A 22891-nucleotide genomic window follows, 5' to 3' on the forward strand; every position below is an offset into this window, starting at 1 on the left:
ACTAGATGATGTTTGACATTAGTCACCAGGTATTGAATCTAAAAGTCACCGAGAACCATTTCCTGTTCTTTTTCATTCCCCAGTGATTTGATTCTTCCAATACTATAACTTTCCTTTACTCATTCACTTAGAAAACCAGACCCGTGCTTCAGGTTCTCCTTCTTTACACACCCAAATAAAAAGTGAGATGTCACCTTTTATTTTATTCAGTGAGTCAAATCCTTCTGTCTTAGGTTCTCCAAGAGTTCCTTCTGTACAGTCTTACTGTGTGTATGTATTTCCTTACAGTTTCCTTATCATGCAACATAAGTATATATGTACCATATCCTCATAAAATCCTTTCCAGTAATTCTCTGCAATTAACAGACCTCTCTGACTGAGTCAGAGTTATCAGTTGAACTGTTCACCCTCTCCATGAGAGGCGGGGAGTAGAGAGAGCAGTTACTGAGGTATAAACATGATTATTGGGGTGCTGCGGGATGACAGAAGCCTGGTTTCTGGTTGCTACCACGTCAGACTTTAGTTGAGGTATTTTATTGTTTGTAGAGTATGGAGGATTTTCCTTGTGGGGTGGACTGGATTCCCTCTATTTCCTGAACGCTAGAGAAAACTGGCTCAAATCCCCACAGTACAGATTATGAAGACACTCGTATTCTTTCCAGAGCTTCTAAGAAATCCTAAGGACTGAGAGCCCATCCCTGCCTCACAGTGGGCCCCACATCTGTGTGGCAGAGTTAGTTCAGGGTCAGACTTGTCTCCTGGGCGCCCTCTGGATCTCCCCTTTCTATACCTGGGGCCAAAGTGGAACTCAGCCTTTCCCTCTACTTTCCCACCCGCCAGGGCTTCCCTCTCCCCCCACAGAAGGAAACTTCCACACTGATATGTATGGGAGCATCAGACCTTCTGAAGGCCGAGGAAATGGAAGGCATTATCCTCACCAATATCATGGAATGGATAGTATTTAAATGCTAGTCATGTTTGTCATGTTCCTAAAAGGTGAGCTACACAATCATCTCCAAAACAAAGTTGCTAGCCTTCTGCTGTTTTACTTGGCCTTCCTCTCCCGTTCCTGTCCTCCAGTAGCTCTCCTTTTCCAAACATTGCTCATAGAAAAATTCCAAATTTTTCTCATGTAAAGGAATTTAGCACTTCTCTCAGCTCCATCCAGATTTTAACTCTAAGACCTATCCAGGTGCTTAGCAGAACTAACCTTTCATAAAACAGCGCCCACCATCGACAGAAGGTACTTTTGGGTCTAAATACATTGTCCCCTAGCCCTACTTATGATCGAATGATCGAATTAAATTCTGCCATTCAGCTCATATTTGATGTGGATATTCCATATAACCAGTTTTATTATTCATTTCCTCAGCACATAATTACTGAACACTACTTGTAAAAAGAAATACAGCTTCCTTTCTGTTGATCAATTGTAAGTAAATCACTGTTTTCACATATCATAATTCTGGACTTCAGTGATTTCTGTGAGGGAAGGGCATGCAGTGTTTCAAGACTCTGTAAGAGGAAATACCTTAGTTTGGACTATACACAAAATACCCAAGGCTGAGTGGCTTACGCAATAGACGTGTTTTCTTAAGAATCTAGAGGCTGTTGGGCTGAGAAGGCTGCCAACACAGTGAGGTTCTGCCGAGAGATGGCATTCCCAATGTACTCATTGTCTGAGCTCCCGAAAAAGAATCTGTGCTATAAGCAGTGTGAGTATGAGGGTCTCTGCGTACGTTGTAAGACATAGTCTTTAAAGGGTCATTGTCAAGGGATTAGAGGGTAAATTTATTGTTAAAAGGCCCATTCATCAGGCAGTATAGTATCTCACAGAGCACAGAGAGCTTCATGGCTCTGGCACAGCATGCTAACTCCTCATTGGCTCTAGCACAACATGATAACACATCCCCTGGGCAAGTGACTCTAGCTAGCTTCTCTCTCCATGAGCTTAGGTAGCGCTCTAGGGACAGGGTTCTAAGATTTTCTTAGTATGTAACCAATCACATTCAGCCTGTTTCTTTTATTTACTTTCTGGCATCTCTGTGACCACAATACCAGCTGATCTAATTTCTCTATTTTCTCATAACAAATATCCTATTTCACAAAAGCAATTAGATCTCTCATTTCCCTGTGTACAGTGTTTATCTGTTGTTACTCTTTTAGCAGCTTTACGACTTCTGATTTGGTTGACTTTGTGAGATAGCATCTCTGCTGAATTTTAGATTTGTCCCAGCCAATCACTAACTCAGATATGTGTGACAAAGACATTGAAATACCATCCTTGAGGGGCTGGGGATTTAGCTCAGTGGCAAAGCGCTTGCCTGGCAAGCGCAAGGTCGTGAGTTCGGTTCCCGGTACCGGAGGGAAAAAAAAAAAAAAAAAGAAATACCATCCTTGAAACCAGTTCTGAATGATAAAAATCAGATGATGGGCTAAATTCGTTTAAAAGAGACTTGACATAGTGATACTGCGGTACTATCAGAGGGAGACAGCCCACCAGCCTTCTTTTCAGACGCCTCACAGTTCATGCACATAATAATAACATTTTCTATAAGTTGTTTGAAGTTTTCTGGGCCTGAGCATACTTACATATCCTAGTGTGATATCCATGCTCTCAAATTTGAGATTTATATTTGCCATCTAACTAGTATACCACTTTCAAAGTAATGAAATGCTCTAGGATACAAGAGGGAAGAAATTATGTAAAAATAAAACATGAATTGTCATCTAAAAAGATAAATTGTAAAAACTAAGCCTGCATTTTTCATTTTCAGATGTTTGTCTTTTGTTCTAATTAAAGCAAGTATTGGATACAAGCCATCACCTTAATGGCTAAAACTCAGCTTTTAGTCACCAGGAGTGAAATGCCGGGCTTGATAGTTCAGTAAGTTTATTCCAGGCACCCACATAGCAGTCTTCTTAGAGGAAGTTGAGGATCACAAGCTTGGTGAGTGGCACAGCCTAGACTCAAATTCATTTAGCAACTGGGCTCTTCATACTGGGTCACACTACTATAATAGCCCTGTTTATTTTCCCAGCCATAAACTCTGCTAAAATTTCTATTAATAGTAATTTGAGTTTCCCCTTCTCTGGACTGTAAATTTACATAATTGGATTTCTATGGACTTTTGCACCACTGGTAATACTTGAAATGGATTTATTTTTCAAACATATGATAGCAAATGACTCCTGTAATATGAAAATTCTTCCCCAAAAGCCAAACCTTCCTTCTGTTCTTTTATTTGATGAAAATTATGGCAGCCAAATGCATTGTTTCCCAGGGCTGCCCGTAACACAGTATGGTGAGGTAGGCATCTGAAAACAGAAGGGTGTGGTTGCATCATTTGGGAGGCCAGGTGTCCAAAATAGACATGTGGGCAACTTGGTTCCTCCTGAAAGTTATGAAGATGGAGCTACTCTGGGCCTCTCTTCTTGGGGTGCAGGTGGCTGGCTTCTCCTTGAGTCTCTTCAGAACTTTGCTCCGTGCACGTCTGTGTCCAAATTCCCCTTTTTATAAGAACACCAGTAACACTGAATTAGGAGCCACTGTAACGATCTAGTTCAGCTTTATTACCTCTTTAAACACCCTGTTGCCACACAAAGCCACATTCTGAAATAGAGTCTCAACATACTTTCTTGAGTGGGGTGAAACAACCCCCCAGCCCTAAATTCTGAGCCAGGGTCATCCATGGAAGTAGGTGCTCTGATGTGGACCTGGTCCAGCATCGTGGCCTGAAGCAGGTTGCCCTTCTCATAGCAGATTCCACTGACTTCTACTCCAATGTTGTATCAGTTACATGCTAATTTTATCTCAGTAGAATAGATTTCTTGCATTTAACAGATCACCTCATTGATGTAATTGAAAAAGTTTTCAGAAAGATGGCTGCATCCTTCCACCGCTAAAGTTTTACCACAAAGAGAAATGTCTACCCACAAAGGCCCTCTTTTGGCAGCACCAGTTTTGAAGCCCAGAAGAACAGACATAGCATCTTTCCCCTTTCCTTTGTCCTCTGTCTTTATTACTTTCCTCATCACTTGGACATAATATCCAATATCCACATATGAAAGGAGGAAAGGTTCATTTTGGCTCATAGTTTGTTGAAGTTTCAGTCCATAGTCAGCTGGCTCTAAGGCAGAATGGGATAGAAAAGGGGCACAGCAGAGGAGTATTGCTCATGGCATGGCAGACTGGAAGTGAAGGGCAATAAAGGGAGGAAGGGGTGGAGATAGACCCTTCTAAGCCACACCTCCAGTGGCCCACCTCCTTGGACTAGTCTGCATCTTCTAACACCACCTTTTGTTATAAACTCACTGATGGACTAAGTAGTATTAGTCACTAGTGAGATTCACTGGTGTGTATCACATACCCTGATCCAGGCACCTCCCAAAAGCCTCACCTATGAGCACATGCAGCTCTGGGGACACAGTAGATAAAGACCATAAGAGACTTGAAACCTCTTTGACTTTTTCTGTTCCTTTGCATCCATCCACAGAGACAAACCAGTGTTCCCTGGGTCTGTCTTCAAAGATAGAGCCTCTGGTATAGCAAGGATCCAAAGAGACCAAAACTCTTAGATTTTGTTTTGTTTTTTTTTGCGGTGGGGAGGTTTCGGTACCGGGGAAAAACTCTTAGATTTTGAAAGAGCTGCTTACTATACTGGATATGCTCATTTAGTACCACTGTTGATAAAGAAGGTTGTCATTAATGTCAACCCCTGAGACTTCACTGGTTCTTGCCAACAGCAAACATTGCTGCAGACACAAGTGGCAAGGTCTTCTGTGACCCAGTGTAATATTTACAGTGCCCATAGGATAAGAGTCCTGGTGTTACAGACGAGGAAAGTGAGGCTCACAGATACTCAGAAGCCTCTTGAGTGGACACAGGGATTTGTGGCAGATGTGCCTCATTTGTACTTGGGCATGTGGGAAAGCTGTGTGCCTCCTATTCCCACCCACCCAGCTCAGGAATTCACTCTTGGATTTTTCCCATTGAGAGAATTATGAATTCATTGGTTTTTAAACTATTCAGACTAACAATCGCTTTAAATGCCTCAAGGAACTAGAATTGTTCACTGGAAAGCATATTGGTTGGAAGACAAATATTTTAAACCAAAGAAAGGCAAGAAGAGTGGTGAAGCATGCAGGAGGGGAAAGGCAGGCATGATCACAGTGAACACTGTAGGTCAGTGGAACACAAGTCCCCAGGGGAAGACAGAAGCCCTCGCTCTGGGAACCAGGTAGGGAGAGGGAAGGAAGTAGCTTCTCACAGGCAGCTCTGAGGGTACAGGGAACTTGGCCCTGGGCTGAGCTGGCTTTGCAGATTGCACCCCAGGGAAATGGTCCTCCTCCTGTTCCTTCTTGATGAACACCGTGGAGAAACACATTTATGGATCTTTGTTACCTATGGATTTGTGCCTCCTTGTGCATATTGCCCTTTCTTCCTCGGATAGGATTACACTGAGAGGATAGAGAAACAGCAATCCTGAATCAAAGATGAAGCTTTCTGTGGCGCTTCTTCAGAGATAGCTAGAGCTGGGCATGTGTGCGTCTGTATATCTCTGTGTGTCTGTATGTCTCTTTGTCTGTGCATATATGCACATGTGTGTGGGCCTGTGTGTGTTTTAGTGAGAATATAACATCATGCATTGCCAGACACCATGTGGTATTCTCCTGCACACCCTGCGAGGTCTTTAGATTCCTATATTTTCATGACAGGCCATTTGGATAGGGGTTAACTCACATTATCACCATTTATACTTAACTGGTAACATTTAAAAATATAATTGTTCTGTGTCACCACAGTTTAATCTGTCATTTCCTAAGGAATAAAACTCTTTTAAAAATGTCCTTTCATCCACTGCTAATTGTTAAATGGGCAGACGGTCCCGATCTCCGTGAAGTGAACAGGTCAAGTGATAAATCATTTGATTAGAATTTTCCTTGGCCCCTAAAGGTACTTGGATGACATTTATAAAGATCATTCCCTTTCTTTTAGGTAATGAGCCATTATGAATGGATCTTCATTCCTTAAAAGGCTGAATATTCATGCTCGACTGTGTTGGCAACTGACCTAAGTCAATATGATTAGAAACATATTTGACTTTTCTCTGTTGGGCATTTATAACTGCCAGTACATTCTGAGCTGGTAAAAGTTAACTATTTCCCTAGAGTCTTACCACTTGGTTACAAGTTAAGCAAGTCTCAGATCTGATGCTGATTTACATAAGGACATTGATTATCAAGCAAATACAAAATAAATTATAAAACCAATTCCTTTTCTCTAGGTCAGTGGTGGTGAATCTGTGGCACGCATGTCACAGTGGGCTGTTTAATCACTGACAGTTCTAAAAGGTTCGCCATCACTGTTCCAGGTGGTTAGCCACCATGCAAAGTTTTCCTTAAGGTGAAAAAGAATCCTAAATCCTCCCGTCTCCAAGTCCATTGCTTCAGTGGAAATCAGGCACACCCATATCCGTATATCTCAGTTCTTTTATACCCTCCAATCTGCCTCCTCTACCCTAAGCCAAAGCCCTACCATGACTGGTCCACAGCTTTTCAGTTCTGTTTGTTCCCCATCCAATTTTTAAACATGGCACCAGACACATTTCCTAAAACTCCCTGGATTAGATTATTCCCCTACTCAAAGGATTTCTAGGAGACAGAGACCTTATTTCACAGTAGAAAATGTTCAAGCTCCTTTGTACGCTCAGTCCCCACTCACATTTACGACTTCTATACCCACCTATTGTGTACAATCGTCTAGTCACTGTGCCAGCTGGACTTGGTGTTCATAGACCTCAAGTATCTCACAGGTGGTGGGTGTCCCTTGTGAGTTCTTTTCCCATAATATTCTCGTGTTCTTGCAAAAACATTACACATGCACGTGTGCACACACACAAGTCTTGTAACCACACAACTTTTTGCTAGTGTTTCATGTGTCTGGAATTTGTAATTAATAAACATTTGTAAAATGGTTTTAACTGTGGGTGTTGTCACCTATTATTCTAATGAGGTTTCAAGCTTGTTATGTAACAGTTTTGAGCCTCAGTCTCCACATCAGTACAGAGACAATAACGCCTATCAACCTAGTGACCCTCTTTAAGTAATCTTAGCTTCCTATCATCTTCCTCCCCTGTGCAGAAGTCACAGATCTCTCTTTTCTCTGATAAGTATGTCTTCCATCTTTATTCATTGTATTTTAGGATTATATATTGTATCTTTCCCTGGTCTGTGTAAATGCTTTGGCTACAGAGCTTTATTTCTGGGTAGTCATTGTAAACAGGGTGCTTTCTCACCGGTTTTGTCCTTTGTGTCTAAAATGTAATGTGAGGGTATACACTCCTCGATACTACTTCATTTTCTGTTGCTGATAACAAAATAGATGGAATAAGTTCAGAACAGAGGGATTTATTTTGGCTCACAGTTCTGGGTCATAGACAAGGAGCAACTGTGTATATGTCTGTCTGGACTTTTTCCCTCCTCCCCCTCCTCCTCTTCCTCTTCCTCCTCCTCCTTATTTTTCTCCCTCCTCTTATTCTTCTCCATCTCCTTCTCCTCCTTCTCCTTTCCGTCTCCTTCTCCTCCTCCTCTTTCTCCTTCTTCTTTCCTCCCTCCTACCCACCTGTTTTTCTCTTTCCAAAACCAGCAGGATTAAATCATAGTGGTTCTGCGCTAATGAGCCTATCTTTTCCTTATCTTCCCAAAGCCCCCACTCCAAGCCCCCACCATTGTCAGACTTAGTTTGTATTCTCAAATATCTCCCAATAAGGATTAAATTCAATACAGGGACACTTGGGGACTAAATTCAAGCACAACACCTTGACTTGTCAAGAAGGAAAGTGAGAGTCAGAGGTTTAAGTGCCTTCCCTAGGTCATTCCAGAACAAACTGTACAAGTAAACTTTGAACCCAAGTCAGTGCAGAGCTATCTCCTTCCTCCTAAAGCTGTATCCTTAGGAGCAGCAGGAATTTATTTTTATTGCTTATATTTGAGCACTTAATTTCATAACTCTCCTAGGGACCAGCCTATGATGACTACCTGCAATTAAGAAGATACCCTATAAGTACTTTTAAAGAAGTAAATAGATGAATACAACAGACCATATTAATAGTGCAAGTAATCATTTGAGGGATAATTTCATCTATGTTGGGGGTGGGGGTTGCCTTACTTTCCATCCAGCTGGTTTCTCTGGGGTGGCAGCATGAAGTCTTCATCCGGAAACACAGAATCATGAGGTGAAAGGCAGCATTCAATACCATCTGCTGGGAAGAAGCAGAATTCACATTGAGGGTTCTCTAAGGCTGCTTTGTGCTGCTGTGAACTCCCTACATTGTATTCATAGATATTTCGCCTTTGGCTAAGATCAGGTAGAGTGTTTGTTCTCGTGGCTTTTCATAACCGATGTGTTCTCCATCCAAGGACAACATATTTAGACCGTACATGCATTACAATGTATTAAGCTCCATTGAACCGCAAATTTTTAAACAAGAGACCTACTTGAATTCTCTTGGATGCCTTTCTTCTATTGACATTGTTCCTATAAAATGGCATAGTGGATGATTCTGTGATGCTTGATCGACTGTCATGACTTGAGCCTGCATTCCAGAAGCGTTCCTCAGACAGGGAAGAGGGACATTTCTCTTCTCCCAGAGAATACTAACAGTGCGCTCATGCGCACATTCTGGGGGTAGGGTGGATAGGTCACGGGAACCGTTGTGCTGCACAACAAAGATAAAATAAAATGATTATTCCATAAAGAAATGGGTTGCACCTCCCTGGGTTAAACAAGAAGCATAGTTGTGGACAGCATCTTTCATGCTGTGTAAAACATTTCCCTACTCTCTTCATCAGTTTCATAATAGGAATTTCATATCAGTCTCTATTAAAAAAAAAGAAAAGAAGACACAGCGTAAAAGAGGAAGCAGAATTTAGGCAGAGGGTACAATGAAAACTATGGACAAAGACAGGAAAAGGAAAGAGAAAGAAAAAGAAAGGTAACGTCCGTTGCTCTGTGTGTTCTGAGGTGAGGGAGCTGGTCATAGGTCAACAGCTTTAGTCACACATCCTGTTATTCACTTTGGGTATCAGAGTACATTTTCACTCCCTTTAAAATTTCCATATACTCTACGATGATTCCACAGCAATCTCTCTCTACTGGAAAATTGTGTATCTGCTTCTATTTCACTCTTTGAGGTCTGTGTGCTTTTCTAAGGCTTTATTTTTCACACGAAGCCCCATATATTTTGAAATGGGTGAGATAATGCATTTGGTTTTACATATTTCTGTTGTAATCTTAACTTGGGGCTAATTATTCCAAAACAAGCTAGAGTGGCTTCTTCCTGGAAAACTTGCATACAATATTTTTCGATGTTCACATTGTTATTTTGTCATGTTTAGTTATTTGAAAATGGACAAGTTTTGGCACGAGGTGTGCTTTAACCCTGGCTCTACATTTGACTAAACTATCATCCTCTGTAAGTCGCTGTGTCCTTGTCTACAGGACAAAGATACTTGTCTCCTCAGTCACTCTCTTAGAGCTATGGTGAGGCTCTGTGTCCTGGATCACAGATCTGGAGTACAGTAGATGGGAATGGTGTCCACTTCCCCTCCAGTGGCTCCAACCAAGTAGAAGAAGGATGTAGGGAACTCTTCCCGCCTCTGGATTTCTATTGATTATAATGAATGTGCTATCACTTAGCTTATAAGTCATGAAATTATTTTCTACAGTTTCATCTGTGTGTGTTCTGAGCTCAGAGCAACATAAATTTGGATCCAGATGAAAGTGAACCTGGATCTGACTGCATTCCTAGAAAATCATTGAAGCCTGTTTTGTGGAATGCTAAATGACCAGGTAAAGAGGTAGCTACCAGATATGCAGGCTTCAAAATATCCAGAACTATAGAAATAAATCAAGGATTTCAGTTTTGTACTAAATTAAAATACCACCTATACGCACTTAAGGTAAACTTTTCACTCACATTGAGTCATGTCAGTACAAAGCTTAAAATGTGACTAATTGAATGAACCATATGACTTTCCAAAAGCCAAGAAAATCATAACAATTTCACGTGACACTTTTTTACCAGAAGTCAGAGAATCTTGTGTCTTGCATAAAACGGGAGGTAGATGTCACTGTAGCCTAATCACTTACCCAGCATAGAATTTGCTGTTTGCCCACTTCTTGCACTTAATTCTTAGTACAGGATTTCTACTGATCTCCTTCTAGGAAACGGTCTTCATTACTAGGAAAACTGGAATGTTAATTCTAAGTGTATTCTTCTCCACATGACGATTCCTAGCTTTGGAGTCCTCTGTCTCTCTCATGAAATATTTCTAGATTCATCATCATCCCTGTTCCCACTAAGAGTGCAGGTATCCATAGCAGGCAAAGCTTCCCCAAGCTTAGAGAACAGTGAACTGATTGTCTCCAGTGAATAATAATTTTCATGTAGAGGTTAAAGAAGTCTAAAATTACATTGTGTTTATTTTAGATTTTGTATTATGGGGGGGTTCTTTATTTTCTTTTTATAATACTCATATCACTACCCAGAACAAAATGATAAATGACCTTTCTAAATCTTCCTTTCCTATCCCTTTATAATGTCTTTTTAAAAGAATATTTTTCTAAATTTTCCCAGCCTAGAGTAACAAAGGAGACCACATTAAGATTTTTAATTCTCCTAGGTTTTGCTCACATTTGCTGATACACTTCCCTCATGCCACCCACCTTATCATTTCTGGAGTAGCCAACGTGGCTCAAAAGGACAAATTCACCACTTTGGAGACCACTGCTGTTCCACCAGACCCAGCAGCTTGCTGGATTCCCCAAGTCTTAGCAGGTCACCTTCTTACCCAGGTACCTGAGGCTGTGCTTCTACTGTGCTCTAAGGACATTAAAAGTTCTCTCATTGTTCCTGATATTGTAAAAATTCTGTGCAATATCTCTTCACTTGAAACTCTCATTACATGGTCTTCAAATACATCCTTTTTCAGACCTTGTCAATATCCATCTTACAGATATGTAAAACCATTTGCCCATTTTTCTATTTCTGAGCTTGTCCATCTTTTAGCCTAGTTTATTGTAACCAAATGGTGTCCTTTACCTTGTTACTATTGTATTTTAAAATCCATTCACTTTTAGCATTTGTGAATAGTTCTGAATCCTTCTTCAGTACATTAACATCATTCACAGCTTTTAGCTTTACATAAGCATTTTAAAGACGAATCTCTGGGATTTTAATCAACAAAGAAGATTTAGCTGCTGGCAGACCCAGCTTGTATATGTCAATGTGGCACTTTGGCGCTCCTTGTGATGAGAAGCCTAAAAGGAAAGACTGCTTTGCAAGGTATGAGTATACCCTACCTGTACTGGCTAACATCACTGAGCATTAATTCACCTGCTAAGTTAGGTATATTTCCTAATTATTACTTCAAGTCCTCTATTAAAAACAAAGCACACAAAAATGAATTTTAGAATTAAAAGAAGTTTACCTATGGCCCACTCAAATCAATTTATCCATTCATATATGCGTTTCTTAAGAAATCATTTATTGTCTTCGTTCTGTATCTTATAAGCAATACAAATACAAGAGACTGGAATGTAACTCACGACCTTTCCTTGTGCCAATGGTGATGGAAGAATAGAGGGAAGAAGTAAAGCCTATGATTCCTTCTGTTGCACAGGTGAAGAAAGGATTCCCAAGTACCTGAAATTTAAGCAGCAGCTTAAGAAAGAACAAAGAGTTCAGCAGAGACAAATGATTGCATAACAAGCTTAAAAAGGTAAAGCATGTCGGCAACTACATGCTTTAGAAGGCACGATATTCTGCCTCGCAGCCCAGGAAGAAATCATATAGATGTTAGTCTTACGAATAGCTTTGGGATAAGGAACATAAGAAATGTATATTTTATCTGTCATGAAACGGAAAAAAAAAAATCAAGGTTCCTCAAGAAAAGGAATGGCATAGTTTAGAAAGACATTTTTGGTAGCAATATGGAAGATAGATTATAGGCTGGAGGCAAGAGATAAGACTTTTCCTTCTCAGTGTGACAGATGTGTTTATTAATAAAGCAGATAACTTACATGTAAATCTATGCAAGATTAGGTCAGTTCATCTCCACCTCTTCAAGGGTTTTGAACAAATGGTAAGCTTGTCCTTCTCACTTTTATTTATTTACATGGTGAAATCTCTAGATAGATAGAAGAAAGCTGGAAAAAGACACTAACAAGCTCCTTTACCTTGGCTTTCTGTGCCTTTTGGAAAATACCTGACACAAAGCTGGGAAACCCAACATCTCACCCAGCTCGTGTCTTGCTTCTCTTGTTTGCATGGTGTTTGAGGAGAATGCCTCAGGCTTCCTTTGTCCACTCACAGGCCAATCGTGAGTCACAGTCTGAATATGAGGAAATGTTCATTTACTTTTTCATGGTCATGGCAATGAGACTTTTTTTTTTGTAATGCTGAAAGGACTACCCTCGCATAAAGTGCCTGGTGAGAAGGTCATTTTCTCCCACAGGCTTGGAGCAGAATGTCAAACTACAATTCGGGGAGTTCCATCATCATTCTGATAGCCTCGGGAAGCTGAGGTTTCACAGCTGCCTGGAATCCACATGCTTCGCATGATGTAGATCTGCACTGTTAATTAGCTGTTTCAGGATTCTTAATGCCCTGTGGTTTTGGAAACACTTGTTAACCCAGAGAATGAGGGAAAACCTGGAAGCAATTGGACTACAGCCTGAATTCATTATAGTTCAATTCAATAACCTCTCATCTTTCCAAATCCCTGTTCAGAATCTGTTGAAAATTGTTCACTTAAATTGTTGTCAGTGACACAGCCTGAGAGAGGAGGTAGATCACAGTGCAAGGCTTCTTGAAGCTACAGAAATGTGGGGAACAGCAGAAAAGATGTAATCAGTGGAACTTTCCAGACACACACATGCAATTCAAGAGGCTAGAAAATATAAGCTGGAGTGAGAGAAAGGAGAAGCCAGATGACGCAGGCAGCCCACGTAGGGTACCAACAAGTCTGCATTTCTGTTCTGACAAATGCAAAGCAAGAGCTGTCATCCCCTCACACACACTCTACTCAGTACACAAAGCTGGCACTCAACAGACAGATAATTCTTCTCGATAGGATTCTCATGACATAACCTGACCAACCACATGAAACCCGATGGGGAAAACAGCTGTTGTCATTGGCAACAAGTGTAGGAATTGCATCACAAGTGAACCACAAGCTTTATTCCACAGAGCAGGTCACAGTACAACCTGCCGTGCATGCTGCTGTACTGTGCTGTGCATGCATGTTAAGGAGCCAAATGAAAATTTCACACAGAAGTCCATGTAAATCTTTAAAAGAAACACACAAAGCCTAATTGTGCTCATGTCCTTCTCGCAATAGACACTGCAAATATCTTCAGTCTGGAAGTGGCCTTTAAACAGCCACCTCTCTGTCCACTAGACCTGAACAATGGCATCCTCTTCCTCCTCTGCTTCTCCTGAGATTGCACCATGAAAGTGACAGAGGGTTCCAGTAGCGCATGATCCTTGGCATATGCAATGTGATCCATACTCTTTTAGGAGAGACAGGTGAGCCCTATCTACAAATCTTTATTCCATTCACCCAGAATTCCTGAAACACAGTAGGTGCGCCATCAAAGAAAAACATTTGTTGAATGAATCAGTGAGTCAATTAATGAAATAATTAATTTCCATGTGAACGTGTGTTGTACTGGGATTGGAATCCAGAAACTCTCTGCTACTGTGCTATATGCCCAGCCCCTTTTATTTATTTTTTTAATGTTGAGACAGTTTCTCGCTAAATTGCCCTTATATTCCCGGTATTCCGGCCTCAACCCCTCAAATAGCTGGGATTCAGGCCTAAAGCACCACACCCGCTCTTGTGATGCTAACTTTAAGGAATGTTCTTCCAATAGGAATTTTACTGTGAGAAATTTGCTTGGAGTCACGAGTAAGAGATATATTTACTTAAATGTTCAGATAATAGCCGTTCTGTTTCCTGTGCCATGCTTATGCTCTTATACCCTTCCTAATATGCTTACAAAAGGAGAAAACATGGCTTCAATTGTAAATTAATATATTTACCCCTGTATTTAAAAATGCATGCATTGTGTAATTTCTGAGACCAGGATAACTTTCTAGTGAATAAAAACCTCCAAGTTATTGTGTTCATTTTACAATAGGGTTAAATACATTAAGTAGGTGATAGAAAAAATAAGTTTGTATATTGTTTCAAGATGTATTGACTGAGATTGTACAATATTTGCTCATTTGAAATGTATAAGCTCCCTGAAATGCTACCTAACTCCCATCTTAATAATAACCAAAACGTGTTTTGAAATACTAATGTTCAAGCTAATTAGCTTAACAGATGTCAAGAGTAACACCTGATTTATTCTCTTGTGGATTTTTTAAATGCATGTTTCAACCTGTTCCATGCTGTGCCCTTCATTACGTCTCTCTTATGAAAGGGCCTGTAAGATTTTACTTTTTTATGCTGTTATTTTAGTGAGAAAGAACTGAGACGAACTTGAGATTCCTGTATACTTAGACTATCACCCGCAGTAGTTTTGATCTTTGTTTCTTAAACCATGAATACCTAAGAACTTGGGTTTATAACCACAAATGTTAAACAGCAAAACCCTTTTTTATTCACTTATTTTTTAAGCTGCAGGTGGCTTTTGGGAATCATACACTGTGCTGTACTTCTTTGTTGTCTTGGAAAGTTGTGCTGTGAGGGATGGGAGGGAAATCCTCATTCCCTTCCCTGATGGGCAGATACTTCTTTATCATATAGATGAGTCTGAAAACTTTTCTGAGCTGAGAGGTAGCCTAGTACCTTTTGACTTATAACATGAAATGTCAAAAACAGCTGTTAAGTGGTTCCAGGGTTCACTAAACATAGACAATTATCAAACTGCGCTTTGTAAATAGACATGTCTAAATCATATCCTGTTCTAATTTAGTCAGAAATCAGCAATGTTCTGTTTCATAGAACATGAATGTTTTAGACTAGAACACTACAAATGAACTGAAAATTGGTATAGGACCTTAAGCAGGACAGTCTTTACAGAGAGAAAACATGTAGATAAAACATGTAGAAGAGCCAAGAGAACATACCTTAGAGAAGAAAAGGACTATTTAGGTATCTTCCATGAGTGGACAGTGATGAAAATCAGATGGCCATTTCTACTGGGAACAGTACAGAATGAATGACCTGAAGTTAAAGGTGTGGGTGCTCCTCTTTCTTGATGTTGTGTTACTGTCAAATTGGGCTGCACATGGGAATCATGAGGTAGTTTGCAAAAAGGCTGATCCTAGGTCCCACCCTCAGAAAGCCTTCTTGATTTTGTTTGGAGCATGGTCTGAATACTGCCATTTATACAACTTTTTTGGATATTTTTAACATGCAACCAATTTTGAGAATACAACTGTAAACTGGAGAATGCTAAAACCAGCCCTTTTGCTTGGTGTTTCTCACTGTAATTTCTATGGTGTGCGTAGACATTGTTTCTAGAAACTTCTGGCTGGTATAGATTTTATTTCTTTGGGTGTGGTGATGCATCAGCACATTTTTACTAATATATAGGTGTCCCAGCATTTGAAGAGGCCACAAAGAAAAGAAATGGAAGGAAGACAAGGAATTGGGGAAGTTCCAAGGCACAGGCAAAGGGGGCCGTGGTCATCCCATGATCATCCCAAAGGACATAAAGGAGACATTAGGTCACCGCATCATGTTCTATAAATTAGGTTTACTTCATTGTCTTTCCCACTGATCTAAGTCCTATAAATTTCCATACACATTGCTACAAAATTCTCAAAAATTGTTACAGCACAGTTGTTTACAATTCGCCATTTATTTTTTTAAAGAGAATAAAATAAAACAATAAAAATGATACTGATGTTCAAAACAAGATGATAGGAAATTAACAATGGTTGTCATATTGCATATGGTTATCCTCAAAGTAGTTGCTCAGATTATAAGATACAGGCATGCAAAATTGATCAAGCAATATAAGCACTAACTGTTCCTTTCAATGAACTAACAGAGATTAGTAGTACAACTATCATAGCTATCTTGTGTGCACATATTTTTTCCTTTATTTCTTTTCTTCTTTCCCCCACCCCAGTTGTTCTTTCCTTTTGAGCAGTTTCTTTTCCTTTCACAATATTTATTGTGACTTTGGGGCCTTATTTACTCTTTCAGTTCCTTACACTAGGGAGACAATATAATGTTTACACATGTGAGTCTGATTTATTTCACTTATGCATCCATTTATCTATAAAAGTCTTGAGTTTATCGTTCTTTATACCTAAGTATTACTCCATTGTATAAAAATACCACATCTTTTTTATCCATTCCTCGGTTGAGGGGCATTTGGGTTTTTTCCAAGATGCAGCTATGACAAATTGTGCTGCTATAAACATGGGTACACATATGTCACTGTGGTATGATGTTTTCAATTCTTCTGGGAAAATGCCCAGAAGCTGGGTGAATGGGACCTCTAATCCTAGTTTTCTTTGAGGAATCTCCGCACTGATTTCTACAGTGGTTGCACCAGTCTACATTCCCAGCAACAATGGAGAAGTGTTCGTTTTTCCCCACAGCCCTGCCAGCATTTGTTATTGGATGATTTTTTGATAATAGCCATTCTTTCTGGGGTGAGATAGAATCTCAGTGTTGTTTTAATTTGCATTTATCAAATAACTAATGATGTTGAACATTTTTTCTTATACTTATCTGCCATTTATATTTCTTCATCTGAGAAGTGTATATTCATCTCAAGTGCCCATTTTTGGGTTGGGTGTTTGAATTTTAGAGGCCTGATTTTTTCATTAATTCTTTATATATTCTAGATAGAAGTCCTTTGTCTGAGGGACAGTTGGCTAAAATTTTTCCCAATTTTCACTCTGTTGGTGATTTCTTTCAATGCACAAAAACTTTTTAATAAGATGAGATTCCAGTTGTTGATTCTTCGAAGTATTTCCCATGCAGTTTGGTTTTTGTTCTTTAACTCTCTGCCTACCCCTATGTCTTCAAGATTTCTACCTACTTTCTTTTTCAGTAGATTTAGTGTTTCTGTTTTAATATTTATATGTTTGATCCATTTCAATTTTAGTTTAGTGCATGGTGATAGGCATGGGTCTAGTTTTAGTCTTTGGCATGTGGAAAACCAGTTTTCCCAGCACCATTTATAATTCACTATTTCTTAAATGAATGGTAAAACTGTGTCACTTTGGGGAAAAGAATGCTGCTGGGGGTTACGTGGATGTAACATAGAGTACTAAGGCAGAGAAAACTAATAGGCCTTTAAATTGCTTTACAACTTCCAGGTTATATGATTCTTCATTTCCAGACCTTGCAACTCTAAAAAAATAGTAAACACTCAATTAGGCTCTATATCAGCTTGCGAGGTAGTAAAACACAAAGTTAAAAAGAGGGCAGTCCTCCAAAATGTCTCCTTATAAAAACAGCATGTGGTTCAATAATTCAGAGAATCACTATTATATCTACATGTCAGTATAATATCTACATGTCAGTGTAATATCTACATGTCAGTATTCAAGTATTTATTGAATACTTACTACCTGCTACTCTGTAAAAAAATACACTCTTATTGTCAAATACCTTCTTACAAATTGGGACCAAAGCTTAAGAAAGATATTAAGAATAGATATATCTATAGAAGCCTCATAGCTAGAAACTACAGAGAACTTCTAAAAACAATAATAAAAAACAGAGTTTTTAAAAAAATACAAAGTAACAGGCACTTCAAGCTAAAAGTTGTTGAAGCAGGCAATAAACAGTGGCTTTTTTAGAGCCATGCAGTACTGACCTAACAAGAACCTATTTTTAAATGTTCAGGAACTTGGTAACCTAAGCTCTTTACCTTTATTTAAAATTAAAGTATATAAATCTTCAATTCAGTGAATTAAAAATAAAAGTAACACAAAATGTACTTATCACTTCTTTAGGATATTTTATTATCTATATTCTTGAGGTTATTTGCTTATTACATCTATATGATGGATACTCTCTAAAATAGTGCACTACTATACATCTTATATTGAAATAAACTTGAATGGGGATTATATCACATAAATCAGCAGATGCTATACATCATGGACTGTTTTTTTTGGTTGATTGTATAGACTTGAGATGGTGATGGAAAAATGCTAGTAAAGCATAATAAAATTTATCATATTTGTAACTACTGAATTGTAGATAGCACAAGCATTGAAGCCATGGTCTTCTTGAATTTTAAAACACACAGGGTAGAAAGGTCCCTAGTCATTGACAAATGAGGAAAATCACAGCATACCTTTTTGCTATCTCATTTTTGTCATGAACAAAATATTTAACATAAACCAAGATATCAACCAATGATGTACAAAACGCTTTCCTTTGTCAGGGGTAACTTTGGTTTGGTTGGCTCTGTGGTGATCGATTCAATCACCATTATTTTAGAGAAGCAAACTAAGACCAAGAGCTCAACGGGTTTGCCTGAGGCTCAAGAAGTATGGCACAGTTAAAACTAGAGTCCTGGTCAAATATTCATTGACCCGTACAAATCTGTTTATTTGAGGATGTTTCCATGATAATATTGTCAGACCAGAATCCAGGGAGTCTATGAATTCAGTACTTTACCTATAGAACACTGATTTTGCTCCAGGAGAAAGTTATACATCCCTTGCCAGGCATTACATCTCCTGTGCCGATGTGTAAATGAGTGAGTAGGCAAGGAGATGTGTAAATGAGTGAGTAGGCTCAGTACAATGTATCTTTATGGTGGGAGAACCAATTTAGAAAACCTAGTGTACTGAGCAGTACTAGAACGTTACTGAAAAATAATGTTGACGTCTTCTCCTTCTCAAAAGCCTTCTGTGATGTGTAGCTATTGTTATATTAGAGACACTCCAGGGAAATGCTTGGTCAACTAGAATTAGTGAAGAGTTGAAACTGAACATTGACTTGGGAACAGAGGAAAAGGTAGCTTCTCCTGTCTGTGAATTTTCATGGTAGCCACTGGTGCTCTTTTAAACGTTTTCCACCTTAAAAAAAAAAAAGATATCCTGGAAAGAAAAAACAAAAAAGCTTTGAGAAACTAGTACAGGAAAATGGATGCTGACACAGAGCTTTCTGAGAAAGAAAATGTGGGCACTCCAGCACTGTCGATGAGAATATTAATGGAGTCATTCCCTTTCGGGAAGAGTTTAGCAATTTTATAAAAACTTTAAGATTGCAGATATCTTACCACTTAAGGATCCTGCTTCTGTCCTTTCAAGAAATAAAATGGTAGAAATATATAACTAGTGATTTGCAAAGCTGTTCTTTGTACACAGTAGTGAAAAACTAGGTATCTTAGTGACTTACCACATTGAAACAGTAAATGAACTAGAAAATAACCATACTGTGGAAGAGTATGCATCAGCTAAAAATGGAAAAGGAGATCTCGCTGAAGGAGAAAACAAGTCCCCATGTGATCATTACATATGCCACTCTGCTTAAAAAAGACTCACAAATTGGCAATATTTGTTCCTATAGGCATGTAATTGTTCAGAAAAATCACACAAATATCCAAAATTTACTGCCCAGTATGTTGGCCACTAGCCAACTGAAGCTCTTTAAATTTAAAACAATGAAGTTAAGTAACAATTGAAATTCAGTTCTTCAGTTGTTTGAGCTTCAGATAAGTACTAATAGGCATATTTGGCTAGTAGCCTCTTTGACAGAAAGCAGATATCAGGTAGATAAACAACACTGGTAAGCAGGTTAAGGTGAGCAGGTTACCTGTGGACAAGGCAAAGTTTGAGATTGGTGGACTATAGAAACTTTAGATTTCTACGTGCCTTTTGAAATTTTTCAGTAAAATTCATCTAGATAATTTAAAATGAATGAGTACATTTGTAAAATTAAATCATGCCTACCTATAGGATTTTTAAAATATTTTAGACTTTCAGTAGGTATATCAGTGTACACTAATTTAGACACACTGTCCTGTTAGCCTCTAGCTATCTAGAAAAACACAAACACAATACTAATACCAACTGTACAAAACCATGTACTCCCTGCCCTATTTTTCATAAGTGTCTACTCCAGGCATTTAAATACAAGGATCAGAAGCCAATGTTGGTTAGACTGAGGTGTTTCCTTGTGACTACATCAAGAACATCTTTTGGTCACACGTTGTTTTTCCTTTGTAACTGATTAAATAATTACTAGTTGGCTTCATGCAATCTTTATATAATTACAGACTATAAATGGTGGTTATTATGCTCCCTGGAATATAGGCATTTTTAAAATAGTATAGTGGCCACTCATTTATTTTGTATGGTTTAAATTATTAATTACAGTAAAGGCTGAAGGTATAGCTCAAGGGTAGAACATTGGCCTAGCATGGACAAGGCACAGGCTTCAGTTCTCCAGCTCTACTACCACCATTGCCACCACTACAATCAGAGTAATTTTAAAGAAAAAAAAAAAAAACAGTATATATAATTTAACAATATTTTGATCATGCTCAGGCCAGAATAATTTATTTGAAAGAATTAGAAATAAAAGCATAGGTTGGGGATAAATGTCAGTGGCACAAGTGCCTGTCTGGCAAGCATAAGGTCCTGAGTTCAATTCCCAGTGCCAAAAAAGAAAGAAAGAGAGAGAGAGAGAAAGAAAGAAAGAAAGAAAGAAAGAAAGAAAGAAAGAAAGAAAGAGTGAGCACATACCTGCTTTTAGAGTTGTCCATAGACTATGAAACAAGGCATATAGGGCTCTTGTGGATGCACTCTTTCTTGACTAAATAGTAGTAATTCAATTAGTAGTAAACTTTGTTGGTAAATGTCTGTCAGTGCATCATTTTGCACGGTAGAGGAGACTAGAGTCTTACCTGACTATGAGGATGAGTAATTTCCACAGAAACACAAGAATCAGCATCACCCATGTGCAGAGGGAACATAGCACATAGTATCTGTCCCATTAAATTCTTGTAGAATAATTTAAAAATTTCATCCAGGAACAGTTTACAAGTAGTAATTTGCCTTATGTTTTCAAATAATAACATAGAAATAGGCAGATAATTCTACCATACTTGCAAAAGAGTTTATTTCAACCTCAATAATTCTTGCCTCATTTTAAAAGTGTGAATTTAATAGAGAAGAGTTTTCTTCTAGAATCAAATATTTTGGAGTATTTGTGCTCATTTTGCATTCGTCATTAAAATATTGGCAGCTACATTAACACTAAATGACTGAATATAAAGAAATAGCATCACCTAGATTGAAGTTATCTGTCTTCGTTTAGTAGATTGCATGAGCCATCAATTCCCTACCTGCTCTAGCACACAGATACTAGATGCTAGAGCTGGTCCATGGGCAGCTGATGGACCAGGGTCACCAAAGAGCTTTGAAAATTCAGAATCTCAAGGCCTCCACTGGACACAGTCAGAATCTGCATTTTAGTGTGGCCTCTACCTGACTTTTAGGTACATTAAAGATTGCAAAGTTTGGCCTGAAGTTGCTTTTAAGTGTCTTCTCGCACACTGTCATCTAGTCCAACACTTCAGCCTTCCAACCAGTGTATTATCTACCTACCTCATTGTCATTTGTCTCACACCCTGTCTCTCTCATAGTTCTTCTCATGTTATTTAGAGATTTTTATGCATTTTTTGCATCAATTGCAGAAAAGGGTGCACTGAGCCTGGAGCAGGAGCATAACAATAACCAAGTCTAACAGAAGCTATTACCCAGGTGGTACATGGAGCTACCAGCCATTCTGCAAGCAGCATTCTGTTTGACTGCAAAGAAACACACACACACACAAACACACACACACACACACAAAAAAAAAAAAAACCCAAGAAACCTCACATTTTCTCTGAGCGATGTTCAAGGTGTTTGTAGTAAGTCAAGTGTTCCTGGAAATATCCACACTTGGAAATGGTGGAGGATACCCTTGAATCCACAGCCAACCAACTTTGCATTCACAGATTACATTAACATGTTAAACAAGATGGAAGTAATCCATTTAATTGTGTTCAGCACAAGTAATTTTATGTTTTTGTGTTTTGTTTTGTTTTGTTTTTTCCAGTACCAGGAATCGAACTCATGACCTTGTGCTTGCCAGGCAGGCGCTGTGCCGCTGAGCTAAATCCCTAGCCCCAGCACAATTTTAAAACATCATAAAGTGCTTTCTTCTTCTTTCCTCCCTAACATGCACTCGAATTGGGCAAAACTAGTCCTTGGCGGAACACACTTTGGGAAATGTCAGTGCAGAGGTTCCTCCCACTGCCTGCATGGTTAATTAGCTCTGAAGTTTGGAAAATCTGCTTATGTAATAGTGGCTATACCTCTCTGCGGTTGCACTGTTTTAGAAGTAAAACAGTGCTTTGATTCCAAATATTAAATTAAATCAGGCATTGCTCTACTACTCTGTCTCCCAAGCTGTGACTCAGATGTCAGCACAAATTTTTTTCCCTAGTTAGGGAAGGAATTAAGCTCCCTGACCATAAAAACATCAGTAAGGCACCTATTGAGTAAGCCACTCTCCCTTGTTTCGTCTTCAATTTCCTAAACATTTCATATATACTTTGCTTTTCTTAAAGCATGGTCTGTGGTACAGACTCCCCCTGCATGCAAGTGGAAGAGGCCATGTTTTTTCAGGATGCACTTGACAGTGGTATTTCTGCAGTCACTTTTAATTGAAACTTACTACTGAAGACTTGGATTTAATGTTTACTTCAGGCTTTTTCTTTTTTATAATTATTTAAATTTATTGATACAGTTTATATATATATATATATATATATATAATAATCACATTCATCATAGGGAATTTGTACCTGTACATGATTTGTCTTGATTCTTTTTTTTCC

The 22891-nt window shown here is 38.8% G+C and overlaps 1 protein-coding gene and 1 long non-coding RNA gene across 7 annotated transcripts in view; one reads left to right on the plus strand and one right to left on the minus strand.

Moving 5' to 3' along the window:
* Positions 1-22891, plus strand: part of Pde4d (phosphodiesterase 4D, cAMP-specific) — a 1338202-nt gene that overhangs the window by 633898 nt on the left and 681413 nt on the right. The window lies entirely within an intron of this gene.
* LOC106149463 lies at positions 3228-12311 on the minus strand. Of its 5 annotated transcripts, none has more exons than XR_001235665.1 (4): positions 12086-12311; positions 8500-8720; positions 8171-8261; positions 3228-3510 (listed from the first exon to the last, which is right to left on the minus strand). It is a non-coding gene; the product is annotated as an uncharacterized LOC106149463 (long non-coding RNA). The 5 variants fall into 5 exon arrangements; XR_001235664.1 differs by having other exon boundaries at positions 8171-8264; XR_001235668.1 differs by lacking the exon at positions 12086-12311 and adding an exon at positions 11615-11706 and having other exon boundaries at positions 8171-8264.

The sequence above is a fragment of the Chinchilla lanigera genome, unplaced genomic scaffold (genome assembly GCF_000276665.1).
Source record: "Chinchilla lanigera isolate Chin_1 unplaced genomic scaffold, ChiLan1.0 scaffold00045, whole genome shotgun sequence".
Taxonomy (NCBI): Eukaryota; Metazoa; Chordata; class Mammalia; order Rodentia; family Chinchillidae; genus Chinchilla; species Chinchilla lanigera.